At 41.4% G+C, this 15,000-nt stretch overlaps 1 protein-coding gene across 2 annotated transcripts in view; it reads right to left on the bottom strand.

Annotated features, from left to right (window-relative positions):
• The window catches only part of LOC128706509 (uncharacterized), a 209,838-nt gene that overhangs the window by 39,010 nt on the left and 155,828 nt on the right, over window positions 1–15,000 (bottom strand). Inside the window, exon 2 of one of the 2 annotated variants that reach the window (XM_070091394.1) lies at window positions 1,123–1,168. The exons of the other annotated variant lie outside the window; for it this stretch is intronic. The gene's annotated coding sequence lies outside the window, so the exon portion shown is untranslated. The remainder of the gene's footprint in view (window positions 1–1,122; window positions 1,169–15,000) is intronic. 2 annotated transcript variants of the gene reach the window in all.

The following is a 15,000-nucleotide window of genomic DNA, read 5'->3' as shown; positions in this document are numbered from 1 at the left end:
CCGAATTAAGCCTGAATGCTTTCCACATTCCCCCCCCCCCCAGGCGCTGTATAATCCTCCGGGTTTAGCGCTTCACCTTGATTATAATAATAATAATAATCAGCTCCAGGCTGGGGGACTGATTATTTCAATCTTCTTCTTTGTATAGAACTGATGAAGGCACTGTGTCTAATTTATCAGTACACTTGTAACTTGGCCTGCTCTCTGCCGTGTCTTCATTTCACAAGTGCTTTAATCTCATTTCTAGCTTTCTCTGTTTACCAGTTCATTTGCGGAGTGGTAATGGTAGGGACGACCCAGGAGTCGTCTACTTATCTCTTCCAGTTTGAAGGTAATTGTGAAACAATTCAATTTGGTCCGGATGAACTATATAGAGTGTGCGTGAACGAGAGTTCATGACAGAGAGAAACAATGGTACCGAGACTCACGAAACAGCAATAACACGATTACAAACAAACCACGGAACGGGTGGGGTTGAACCCATGGCAGGGGAGTTTTAGGACTCACTTGCCATGGGTTCAAGTCCCACCGGGTCCGTGATTTATTAACGGTACATGGTAGGGAGAGAGATCACTGTACCACGTCAGCTGTACCACAGGAAGAGAGATCACAGTACCAGGTCAGTTCTTGTTATTTCATAGTCACCAGTCGTTCCTCGGTCTAACCTCCACACCCTCATTCCTCTCTGTCTCTTTCACTTCGTATATTTTTTCATGTTTATTACGTATTTTATTACATAGGAGTTTTAGTCATTCTTGCAGCTTAGGTGTAGATAGAGATTTCGACTTTGATTTCTTACCGGACTGGCACTCGGAAAATACGTTAGGTATGTACAGAAATGTATATACAACTCGTAAAGCATATATAGAATAATTTATATATATCCCGTATGGTATATATAAACGAATGTATAATATATATAATTTTGACTAGAAATGAAGCATTTGGGGTATTAAAATTAAACATAAATTGATAAAAGCACATAAATTTATATATATATATTTTTTTTAGCTTAGTTTCCCAATTGTCTTGGAACAAAAATTATATATATGCTATTTCTTCAAAAAGATATTAAAAATTGCATATTGTATTTCGTTTTAAATTAACAATGAGGATACTCACTCTAGCAGACAATAATGTAACTTTTGTCACTTCCTGACTGGAATACCTGTGGGTGAAGCCAGAGAAGAAAATATTAATGGCTGGAAAAAAAATGAAGGATCATACACACACACACACACACACACACACACACACACACACACACACACACACACACACACACACACACAAATTTGACCTACTCTTCTCAAGAGCATCGTGGTAGCTCGCTTCAAGGTCCCTACGTGACGTCACTTGCATATTATGCATGATAATTCAATGCGTAGAAAATATTACTTTCTCTGGGCAGACGTGAAGTTAGTCAGCTAGGTGAACTAGCATAGAGAGAGAGAGAGAGAGAGAGAGAGAGAGAGAGAGAGAGAGAGAGAGAGAGAGAGAGAGAGAGAGAGAGAGAGACATGCACACACGAGATATGATAAAACTCACAGAGCAGGGAGTGAGGGATCCAGTAGCGACCAGTGAAGACGAGGGGTCAGGAGCTATGAATCGACCCTTGCAACCACAATTAGGTAAATACACACACGCACACACACATCCCAAAATGAAATTCCGCTAAACTGTACAGACAACACACACATTTTAAACTTCCCTGTTGCAATCAATTGCAAGTATTATTCTCACAATTTACGTTAGTTACGTTCACGTCAATTGCGATACAAAGAGTTGCAGTTTTCTCTACCGCATGTTACACGCAACTTAACTACCAGTTAGCACTATCGTGAATAGTTATTTCTTCGTTATCTAGTCCACTGGTAATAGTGACTTGTTTAAGCCGAAGGAAGGTTCTGAGGAATGTTCTAATATCTGATATTTATCAGTTAATGGTTCTGAGACAATGCCTCCGAGAAACGGTCTCAGAACCGGCTTTCAAGACCGGAAAGGAGATATTACTGGAATAAGGCCCATTAAGAAACACACAAGAAATATCAAGATTAGTGCGTGTACTGAATGTAAGGGAGAAGTCTGTAAGATTTACTGGCGTTTTACAGGTTGAGAGTCACACCGTAAGAAGTCTGCAAGATTCCCTGCCGTCTTACATATTGACTTTGTAAGTAGTCTGTAAGATTTACTGGCGTCTTACAGGTTGAGAGTCACACTATAAGAAGTCTGTAAGGATTAGTGCCGTTTTACACGCTTTCAGACAGAAAGATCATCAGTTGAGCAAGAAATCAAAATACTGAACATGCATATATTTTAAGACAGCAGTACCTCCCTGGATGGCTGTTGCTGTTTATCAACCTCTTTAATTTAGAAGCATATTGACAGACGTAGGCGGAGGAACAGTACCTGCGAAGACTAAATGATATTCACTTCTGTGAATATCATAGGAGATGGTAAAAGACAGGTAATTCAGCAAGGAGAGAGAGAGAGAGAGAGAGAGAGAGAGAGAGAGAGAGAGAGAGAGAGAGAGAGAGAGAGAGAGAGAGAGAGAGAGAGAGAGAGAGAGAGAGAGATTGTTGTTAAAAGAGCCAGAGAGACGTTAGGAAGTATGCTTGAAGGATCAGGGTACAGTGAAGTGGAGCGATATATCTCACAGCGTAGGAGCCACAACTGTTAACGGGAGCTACAACTGTTAACGGGAGCTACAACTGTTAACGGGAGCTACAACTGTTAACGGGAGCTACAACTGTTAACGGGAGCTACAGCTGTTAACGGGAGCTACAACTGTTAACAGGAGCTACAACCGTTAATGCGAGCTAGAGTTATTAATGGGTTTAAAGGCGTGGATTGTTATCGCCAACGTCAAGCTAGAGGGCTGGCTCAAGAGATGGAACTCAGTCCTCGCAATATATGCTGGGTGAATGCACAAACACACACACACACACACACACACACACACACACACACACACACACACACACACACACACACACACACACACACACACACACACACACACACACACACACGATGAAAAAAATCAGGAGGAGAAGAAAGCGATCGAAGGTATCATGAAAGCAGTAAGTGAGGGAGACATGGCCCAGGTGACAAATTTTCGGAGAATGGGGTGGCTTGTGAGGGGAAGGAAACGGCCGGTCAAAGTAATTTTCAAGGCAGAATCAGTTCGAACCAGGATTCTGCAGGAGAAACCACGACTGAGAGACAATCCAGAGTACTGGAGAGTGTACCTCGATCGCGACAGAACACAAGAAGAAAGGATGATACTGAGAGACAGGGTGCAAAGACGGAAGGAGGAACGAGATGCATTGATGAAGATGAGCAGAACCCAGACTCAGGTGGAAGGGGTAACACACCTCACAGAAACACCCCCAGAAGAACTCCATCCACGACAACCCCAAAACAACTGACCAATCTAAATCAAAACCCACACACTGTTCCCTCTGCCCCTACCCCCCACATCACAAACCCCACCCCTACAGCAGCCCCTTCATGGGTACTCTGCCCTCACCCACATCACAAACCCCACCCACACTGCAAACCCCCACATCACAAACCCCACCCCTACAGTAGCACCCCCATGGGCACTCTGCCCTCACCCCTCCATCACAAACCCCACCCACACTGCAAACCTCCATAGGCCTCCCCAGGGCTCCCGCTCCCCCAACCCCAACATTTTCCCAGGACCACCGTGAAAGATAAGAAGTTGAAGGTGTGGTACACAAATGCAGATGGATTAACAAATAAATACAAGGAGTGGCATGAAGAATCAGTGAGAAGACCCCAGACATCATAGCAGTCACAGAAACAAAACTCACTGAGACAATAACAGACGCAGTCTTCCCACCGGGATATCAGAACCTGAGGAACGACAAAAGGAGCAGAGGGGGAGGAGGGGTTGCACTGCTCATAAAAAACCGATGGGGTTTTAAAGCAATGGAAGGCATGGGCGAGATTGGAGAAAGGGACTACACAGTAGCTACAATTCAGTCTGTGGAACATAAGGTAGTCATTCAAGTGATGTATAACCCATCACAGAACTGCAGGAGGCCAAGAGAGGAATATGAAGAGAACAACAGAGCGATGGTGGACACACTGGCTGAGGTGGCACGAAGAGCTCAATCATGCAGAGCAAAGTTACTGGTTATGGGTAATTTCAACCATAGGGAGATCGACTGGGAAAGCCTGGAGCCTCACGGGGGTCCTAACACATGGAGAGCCAAGATGTTGGATGTGGTATTAGAAAACCTCATGCATCAACACGTCAGGGACACTACCAGAGAGAGAGGGGAGGATGAACCAGCAAGACTGGACCTTGTGTTCACCCTGAGCAGTTCAGACATTGAGGACATCACATATGAGAGGCCCTTTGGAGCTAGCGATCACGTGGTTCTGAGTTTTGATTACATAGTAGAGCTGCAAGTGGAGAGGGCAACAGGAGTCGATTGGGAAAAACCAAACTATAAAAGGGGTGACTACACAGGTATGAGGAACTTCCTCCGGGAGGTTCAGTGGGACAGAGAACTAGTAGGAAAGCCAGTAAACGAAATGATGGAATATGTAACAACAAAATGCAAGGAGGCTGAGGAAAGGTTTGCTCCCAATGGCAACAGAATTAATGGGAAAACTAAAGTGAGTTCTTGGTTTACCCGAAGGTGTAAGGAGGCAAAAACTAAGTGCATTAGAGAATGGAAGAGGTACAGAAGGCAAAGGACCCAGGAAAATAAGGAGATCAGTCGAAGAGGCAGAAACGAGTATGCACAGATAAGGAGGGAGTCCCAGCGACAGTATGAAAACGACATAGCATCAAAAGTCAAGTCTGACCCGAAACTGCTGTATAGCCACATTAGGAGAAAGACAACAGTCAAAGATCAGGTGATCAGGCTGAGGAAAGAAGGTGGGGAACTCACAAGGAAGTATTCACAGAGGAGACAGGAAGGACTCTGGGAAGACAGGACAGAGGGGGACACTAACAGGGAATACACCAACAAGTGCTGGATGACATACACACAACTGAGGAGGAGGTGAAGAAGCTGCTAAGTGACCTTGATACCTCAAAAGCAATGGGACCGGACATCTCCCAGTGGGTCCTTAGAGAGGGAGCAGAAAAGCTGTGTGTCCCATTATCTACAATCTTCAACACATCCCTTGAAACTGGACAACTACCTGAGGTATGGAAGACGGCAAATGTAGTTCCCATTTTTAAAAAAGGAGACAGAAAAGAGGCACTAAACTACAGATGAGTGTCCCTGACGTGTATAGTATGCAAAGTCTTGGAGAAGATTATCAGGAGGAGAGAGGTGGAGCACCTGGAACGGAACAAAAGTATAAATGACAACCAGCGCAGTTTCATGGAAGGCAAATCCTGTGTCACAAACCTTTTGGAGTTATATAATAAAGTAGCAGAAGTAAGATAAGAGAGAGAGGGTTGGTTTTGATTGCATCTTTTTGGACTGCAAGAAAGCCTTCGACACAGTTTCTCACAAGAGATTAGTGCAGAAACTAGAGGATCAGGAGCGTAAAACGGGAAGGGCACTTCAGTGGATCAGAGAATAACTGGCAGGGAGGCAACAACGAGTCATGGTACGTGAGGAAGTATCACATTGGGCACCTGTGACGAGTGGGGTCCCATAGAGGTCGGTCCTAGGGCCATTGCTATTTTTGGTATACGTGAATGAGATGATGGAAGGGATAGACTCAGAGGTGTCCCTGTTCGCAGATGATGTGAAGTTAATGAGGAGAATTAAATCAGATGAGGATCAGGCAGGCCTTCAAGGAGACCTCGACAGGCTGGACACATGGTTCAGCAACTGGCTTCTCGAATTCAACCCTGCCAAATGCAAAGTCATGAAGATCGGAGAAGGGCAAAGAAGACCGCAGACAGAGTATAGGCTAGGCAGCCAACGACTGCAAACCTCGCTCAAGGAGAAAGATCTTGGCGTGATTATAACATCGAACACGTCTCCGGAAGCATACATCAACCAGATAACTGCTGCAGCATGTGAGCGCCTGGCAAACCTGAAATTAGCATTCCGATGCCTAAGTAAGGAATCTTTCAAGACACTGTAAACCGTGTACGTCAGGCACCATACTGGAGTATGCAGCACCAGTTTGGAACCCACACCGGGTCAAGCACGTTAAGTAATTAGAGAAAGTGCAAAGGTTTGCGACAAGGATAGTTCCAGAGCTAAGGGGAATGTCCTACGAAGAAAGGTTGAGGGAAATTGGCCTGACGACACTGGAGGACAGGAGGGATAGGGGAGACTTGATAACGACATACAAAATATTGCATGGGATAGACAAATTGGACAGAGACAAGATGTTCCTAAAGGGGCCACAGAAACAAGGGGTCACTCTTGGAAGTTGAAGACTCAGATGAGCCACAGGGATGTTAGGAAGCATTTCTTCAGTCATAGAGTGGTCAGGAAGTGGAACAGTCTGGCGAGCGATGTAGTGGAGGCAGGAACCATACATAGCTTTAAGACGAGGTATGATAAAGCTCATGGAGCAGGGAGAGAGAGGACTTAGTAGCGTTCAGTGAAGAGGAGGGACCAGGAGCTGAGTCTCGACCCCTGCAACTACAATTAGGTGAGTACACACACATACAAGAAGAAGAAGAAGAAGAAGAAGAAGAAGAAGAAGAAGAAGAAGCATATTAGCCGAGGATGGTTAATTATACAGGATACCAAGAAACTGCTTTATCTCCTATGGGGATCTCAGGACCTCCTTCATAGGATGTCACCCACAACAGTCGACTAACATACATGTACCTGTGTAATGCTAGATGAACAGTGGCAGCAGGTGTAAGGAGAACGGCAGGTGGAGTTTGTGACAAGACAAACTTTACTAGAAGCAACTAAGCAGGGATTACAGAATTAATAAATGCAGTGCAACGGGAAACTGACCTGAAAAGAAAGTCAGGAGATTAGATGAAGGTGTCCAGTGTCTGACTGGAAACTGCAGGGAGATAGAGAAGTACTTAATACCAAAAAGAAGCAGAAGCAGGTTAGACAAAGAGAGTCCTCTGTTCATTCAGATATACAGAGAGGGAAAATCGAAAAGCAAGAAAACATGGAAAAATATCAGAAAGAGGACAGAGAAATACACAGATATGAGCAGATTTGCCACAAACGAATATGTGAGAGTAGGGAAAGAGTCTGAGTAAAAATTAAAGGATTACATAGCAGCCAAAGCCAAGTCTGAATCAACACTTTTTCACAGCCACATCAGTAGAGAGACAACAATGAAGGATCAGATAATTTGACTGAATAAAGAGAGAGGAGAACTCACGAAAGATGACAAGAAAGTTTGTAAAGTGATGGTCTAACGACTTGAAAAGAGCTCAGTGGATACAGGAGCAATACCAGAAATGTTGATGCTGCCGTCTTAGTCTCACCATGCCGTTTGTGTTGAAACAAACTCAGTCAGACTATGGTAACATGCTGCCGTCTTAGTCTCACCATGCCGTTTGTGTTGAAACAAACTCAGTGAGACTATGGTAACATGCTGCCGTCTTAGTCTCACCATGCCGTTTGTGTTGAAACAAACTCAGTCAGACTATGGTAACATGCTGCCGTCTTAGTCTCACCGAAAGGGTACACCGACTGGTACTGGACGTTATACACACACCAGGGAACGACGTAAAGTAAACTATAAACCACGGTGATAGTAACTTGATGGACCTGGAAACATCAAAGGAAATGGAACCTGACAAAATGTTACCCTGGATTCCAGGAAAAGAAGCAGAAGCACTATCAGAACCATTAGCAAGAAGTTCATGGATGTGGGACAGTTGCCAGAGATCTGAAAAACAACAACTTTGCACTACAGACCAGTTTCCCTGGCATGTATACCGCACAATGTAATGGAGATTCTCAGGAGAAGAGTGGCTGAACCAGTACGAGCTCAGAGATGTCAGATTTTGTCACACCAACCTGTTGGAATACTATGACAAAGTAACGGATATGAAACAGGAGAGAGAGAGAGAGTGGGTGAATTGCATTTTCTCAGGTTGCATGAAGGCAAGTGATACTGTACCCCACACGAGGCTGGAGTACAGGGTAGGGGGCCAAAGCCCTTTACCCTGTACTTCACTCAACGAAAAGGATCTTAGGATTGAGGATAATACCGAGTACATATGAGGCGCACATTACTGCTGCAGCATATGGTCGCCTGATAAACCTAAGAATAGCATTTCGACAACTGAGTTAGGAGTCATTTAAGACACTGTACACTGTATACATCACGCCCATATTGGAGAATGCAGCACCAGTATATAACCCACACCTGTAAAGCACATCAAGAAATTAGAGAAAGTGCAAAAGCTTGAAACAAGAAAAGTCCCAGAGCCAAGAGATATGTCCTACAATGAGAAGTTAAGGTAAATAGACCTGACGACACTGGAGGACAGGTGGCATAGTGGGGACATGATAACGACATATAAAATACTGAGAGAAATTGACAAGGTAGATAGCAACAAAATATTTCAGAGATGTGACACAACAAGGGACTACAACCGGAAGTTGAAAACTCAGATGAATCACAGGGATGTTAGGAAGTATTAACTCAGTCATAGAGATGTCAGGAAGTGGAACAACCTGGAGAGTGATGTAGTGGAGGTAGGATGCACACATAGCTTTAAGAAGAGGTACAATAAAGCTCATGGAGAATGGAGAGAGTGGACCTAGTAGCGACCAGTGAAGAGGCGTGGTCAGGAGCTGTGAGTTGACCCCTGTAACCACAAATAGGTGAATGCAAATAGATGAATACACACACACACACACACACACACACACACACACACACACACACACACACACACACACACAAACCTTGAATAGCCTGTGTGTGAGTCGCATCAGACAAGTCACTGTCTGTCTGTGTGTTTTGCGATCATTTAACACGGCAGTGAAATGTGTTTATTAAGGTCATGACTTTCTGATACTACTTGTGCATGACTGAAGATACTTTGTATGCATGAACGTATGCATACAAGCTTGAAATAACCATACAAAAGAATATATGCCTGTACATGTATAAACACACACACAAGTGTGTGTGTGTGTTTATACATATACAGGCATGTACATAGTTTTAAGACAAGGTATGATAAAGCTCATGGAGCAGGGAGAGAGGACCTAGTAGCGACCAGTGAAGAGGCGGGGCCAGGAGCTATGAATCGAACCATGCAACCACAAATAGGTGAGTACACACACACACACACACACACACACACACACACACACACATACACACACACACACAGACACACACACACACACACACACACACACACACACACACACACACACACACACACATATATATATGTATATATATATATATATATATATATATATATATATATATATATATATATATATATATATATATATTATCGGCCGATTCCCACCAAGGCAGGGTGGCACGAAAAAGAAAAACTTTCACCATCATTCACTCCATCACTGTCTTGCCAGAAGGGTGCTTTACACTACAGTTTTTAAACTGCAACATTAACACCCCTCCTTCAGAGTGCAGGCACTGTACTTCCCATCTCCAGGACTCAAGTCCGGCCTGCCGGTTTCCCTGAATCCCTTCATAAATGTTACTTTGCTCACACTCCAACAGCACGTCAAGTATTAAAAACCATTTGTCTTCATTCACTCCTATCAAACACGCTCACGCATGCCTGCTGGAAATCCAAGCCCCTCGCACACAAAACCTCCTTTACCCCCTCCCTCCAACCTTTCCTAGGCCGACCCCTACCCCGCCTTCCTTCCATTACAGACTGATACACTCTTGAAGTCATTCTGTTTCGCTCCATTCTCTCTACATGTCCGAACCACCTCAACAACCCTTCCTCAGCCCTCTGGACAACAGTTTTGGTAATCCCGCACCTCCTCCTAACTTCCAAACTACGAACTCTCTGCATTATATTCACACCACACATTGCCCTCAGATATATATATATATATATATATATATATATATATATATATATATATATATATATATATATATATATATATATATATGCTTCCTGTCCTCCAGTGTCATCAGGCCGACTTCCCTTAACCTTTGTTCGTAGGACATTCCGCTTAGCTCTGGGACTAGTCTTGCTGCAAACGTTTGCACTTTCTCTAATTTCCTGACGTGCTTAACCAGGTGTGGGTTCCAAACTGGTACTTCGTACTCCAGTATGGGCCTGACGTACACGGTGTACTGTTTGTGTGAGTGTGTGTGTGTATGTGCACATGCAGGTATCGAGATATGTACGAACTGTACGTAATAATATGAATTACGATTCATTATACGAACAAATCATGGCTGCTGAACTAAGATAAATTATACCTGATGTTAAAAATGGTCAAATTGCACGCGAAATTACACGTGTAACGGCGGTTATAATAACTGATAATAAAAAATATATCTACATGCACCAGGTCAATGTCATAAAACATACATAGCGTCTAAAATCAATTAAATTTAAAATAAAGATATATATATATATATATATATATATATATATATATATATATATATATATATATATATATATATATATATATATATATATATATATATATATATATATATATTAGTGAAATTCCAAGCGCTTTCGTGACTTTTCACGTTATCAAGGAATTATCATAATTCTTTGATAATGTGAGAAGTCACGAAAGCGCTTGGAATTTCACTATTCTTTCACAGTGGTTGTTTTGCATATATATATATATATATATATATATATATATATATATGTATATATATATATATATATATATATATATATATATATACATATATATATACATATATATATATATATATATATATATATATATATATATATATATATATATATATATATATATGCATATATACATATATAAATAACACTCACACTTAAAGATAATAGTTTACAGGACGTTTCAGTACGTCCTGGATCATTGTCAGGTCACAACTGAGCGAGAGAAAGTAGAGAAGACTAGAAAACAAGTCAGGCAAAGGGAAGAAATAGAATTAAGTGGTAGCAGTAGTAGTAGCAGTAGTAGTAGTAGTAGTAGCAGTAGTAGTAGTAGTAGTAGTAGTAATAATACTTTTACCTTTGATACCTCTGAAGAGTTTCGAGAGTTTCATTACTAATTTCACTAGTAGAACTAGTAGCGACTAACAGGAAGCTGGTCTTTTCCCTGCTCCTTTTCTCTGCTGTTTCCGTTCCCTTTCCCATGTCCCTTTCTGCCTGATCTTTGACACAGTCTTCGTTGAGGTTTCAAGATCCCTTCAGGTTTGATGTTCTCATTATTTTTTTCCTGATCTCGTAAAGAAGCCTTGCAACCCCCTTGTATATACCTGTACATAATCCTCCGTGTTTGTGCACGTATGGATAAAAGAGAGAGAAAGAGAGAGAGAGAAAGAGAGAGAGAGAGAGAGAGAGAGAGAGAGAGAGAGAGAGAGAGAGAGAGAGAGAGAGAGAGAGAGAGAGAGAGAGAGAGAGAGAGAGAGAGAGAGAGAGAGAGACGATAGAGACAGAGATGGGAAAGGGGTTCAGGAAGGTAACAAGGATGAGGCCTCTCTCTCATATATGGTTTGTGTTTTAGGTAGAAGTCGTAAGGTAATTAATCACATGACCTCGAGTCCATAACAGGCGACACCTGGCATGCCTAACACTCTCCTCTTGCTTCCTCTTTATTCTTCTACGTCTTTTCCTTATTTATTAAATGGTATTGACCGCTTCTATTAATTATTGTTCGGATATATTTAATAATTCAGTATTTTTGTTTATTAACAAGACTTCCACTCATTGCAATACACGATATTAACAGTATTAAAATGCTGAAATTAACAATTCTAACACATCAGTTCTTACCCAGAGTATATATATATATATATATATATATATATATATATATATATATATATATATATATATATATATATATATATATATATATATATAATGTTGACTAGTATATCTCTCGGTTATAGCTGTGGTGTATTTACACCTAGGGTTGAATACCTCAAGATATATGTATACTTAGAGTTTACTGTAATCCTGATGTATACTTGACTGGTGGTGGACAGATAACACGTATTCTTAATGACCCTCGTGTAGTAGACAGGCTATAATTCCAATTAATAAACCAATTCATTTTAGTTTTCCAGCCTAGTTTCTTCCTCCTTTACGTCAGTCACTTTTAGTGCTAGTCTGATTATTATTGTTATTATTATTATTATTATTATTTTCATTGTAATGTGACCCAAAATACGAGATACATTCACCATCATTCATTCAACAGAGAAACTTGCCAGAAACCTGAAGAAATCCAAGTTTAAACATTCCTACTTCTCCTACAAGGTGCAGGCACTCTACTTTCCCATCTCTATAATTCAAGTCCAACTAATAGGTTTCCTTAAATGTCTTTATAAATGTTATCTTGCTCGCACTCCGACAGCACGTTAAGTCATAAAAGTCATTTGCCTTCACTAACTCCAAACTAACCCACATGCAAAAATCTCATTTATCCGTTCCCTTCATCTCTTCCTGAGACGATTCATAACCTTCCTTCCTTAATACCTTTTATTTCTTGGATTAAACACCCTCATGGTCATACTATAATGAACATTCCTCTCTCTCAGTGCCCAAACCCCCTCATCAAACCCTCCTCAACCCGATGAATTATGCATTCGGTTGCCCCTCGCCTCTTCTCATTTCCATGCTCCGAATTCTCTGCATAATATCTACCCAGCACATTGCACATGATCACTGTAACCACGGTGGTTCCATGAGTTACTTGGCCTGTAATCACTGCAGCCACGATGGTTGTATCAGGGGAACGCTATAGCCACCATGACTCTATAACCACTCTGTGTACACTGTAGTCGCCGTAATAATAAATGAAGCTGAGAGAAAAATAAATTTTTGCATTTAATTCATGTTTATATCATCAAAAAAATTAAAGATTTTTTTTCGTTTTCCCTGTTTTATATATATATATATATATATATATATATATATATATATATATATATATATATATATATATATATATATATATATATATATATATATATATATATATATAACAGGGAAAAAGAAAAAAATCTGAAAATTATATATATATATATATATATATATATATATATATATATATATATATATATATATATATATATATATATATATATATATATATATATATATATATATATATATATACAATTACTAGTAATGTTTATATGGACAATGTTGGAGTGATGAGAGATTAGCAGACTAACAAGCAGACAAATAGGCAGGCAGAGAAGCAGACAGGTGGACAGACAGGCAGGATTATTTGTGGCCTGTTAATTACAGAGAATATATGAGGAGACAGTACAAAACCTTTACACAACTTTGAAAGAATAGCAGATAGAAGGAAATGTCATAATAACACTCAGAACCTGAACTTGTGTCGGCTTAAGGCACGTTCAGAAGGGATATATCTGGTAGGTCTGGACGAGGACATAGAAGAGGTCAAGAAGACGAGGAAGACAACGAAGAAGATGACGTGGGAGAGAAAGGGGGAGCTACCTAAAGACATCTCCCGTCGACATAGCCCCAGACACGGAACTACCAGGTTCGTAATTCTCAGCCTCGGCTGCGACGTCATCAGAAAAGTCATCAGCAGAACTTACAAAATAATCGGTTTCCGAATCAGCAGCGACACACAAGTGGTGCCCTCCCAGGCACCTAGGTGGTGCTGCAACTGTCACCGAAGGCGACACACCACTGACAACTGCCTGCGAAACTTCAGCTCTAAATACTGCCATAAAAGAGAACCCCAGGAGGATTCTTATCGAGACAACAGGGACCTGACCGGACATGATCACCAAGTCTTTAAAGATTTAATCTCGGAACACTTTTACATATCGCTTATTCAGTTATACCTCCCATCTGAAGGTTGACTTATGCCTTATTCAAGATCAGAGAGTTATGACCCAGTGTCCTGTCTGTCAAACTGAACTCAGACATGAAGAGCCAGACTACCAGCATTCTGTCTACCAACATTATAATAATAATAATCTTTATTTCTACAAGTACATGAACAAGGTATACAGGCCTAGCTGACATCAATGACATACTGCTATATAGAAAGCTGCTTGTTATGCAGAGCATTTCGAGCAAATTAGGATAGTTTTGTCCCGGGATGCGACCCACACCAGTCGACTAATACCCAGGTACCCATTTTATACTCAAGAGTGAACATGGACAGCAGGCGTCTTATGAAAATATGTCCTGAGGTTTTCCAGCCGTACCGGGGATTCGAACTCCGGACCTCAGTGTGTGAGCTGAGTCCACCAGCGATCGAGCTACGGGACACATTAGGGGCTTCATTACAAATTCTGGTGATCTCACGTAGAGTTTCGTAAACACACACATTGTTCTGACACGATCGCTTTTGTTAAGACATTTTGTGGACGACAGAATGCCAGAGAATTTAGCTAAAATTGCTGACTACACCTCTTGGAAATGACGAGACAGCCAAGGTCATAGAGGTGGTGTTACAGTGTGCTTTAATAAGACTATACAACGAACAGCCCATTTTTTAGACCAGAGGTGAGTGATCTACTTGAAAATTTGCAAACCTTTTGGTTATGTTGACCATCTGATCATAAGGCAGTCTTTACAACACAACGAGGTGAAGAATCATCTAACACAACCTGGCTGTGGGATAAACTGGCCGACCCTTAGTACGAATCTTTCAACCATAGAATGGAATACTCTTCCCCAAAGTGATGCTAATAACCAAGCGAACGCCTTTACTAAACATATCCCTAATTCCCAACACAAGTGCGTCCCTCATCTTCAACATAAAGCAAAGCCATCAGACCAGCCTCGGTCTGGCTTTCGTTCCCGTACTGCTAAGCCCACGGCTTTGAGGAGAAACCTCCTCAGGTCAGCCTGTTGGCGAATGAAGTCCAAAACTAGGTCATTTCTAG

This window comes from Cherax quadricarinatus, chromosome 3 (assembly GCF_038502225.1).
Source record: "Cherax quadricarinatus isolate ZL_2023a chromosome 3, ASM3850222v1, whole genome shotgun sequence".
NCBI classification, from domain to species: Eukaryota; Metazoa; Arthropoda; class Malacostraca; order Decapoda; family Parastacidae; genus Cherax; species Cherax quadricarinatus.
The sequence above is the reverse complement of the archived record's forward strand: the minus strand, read 5'-3'. Positions and strand labels throughout refer to the sequence as shown.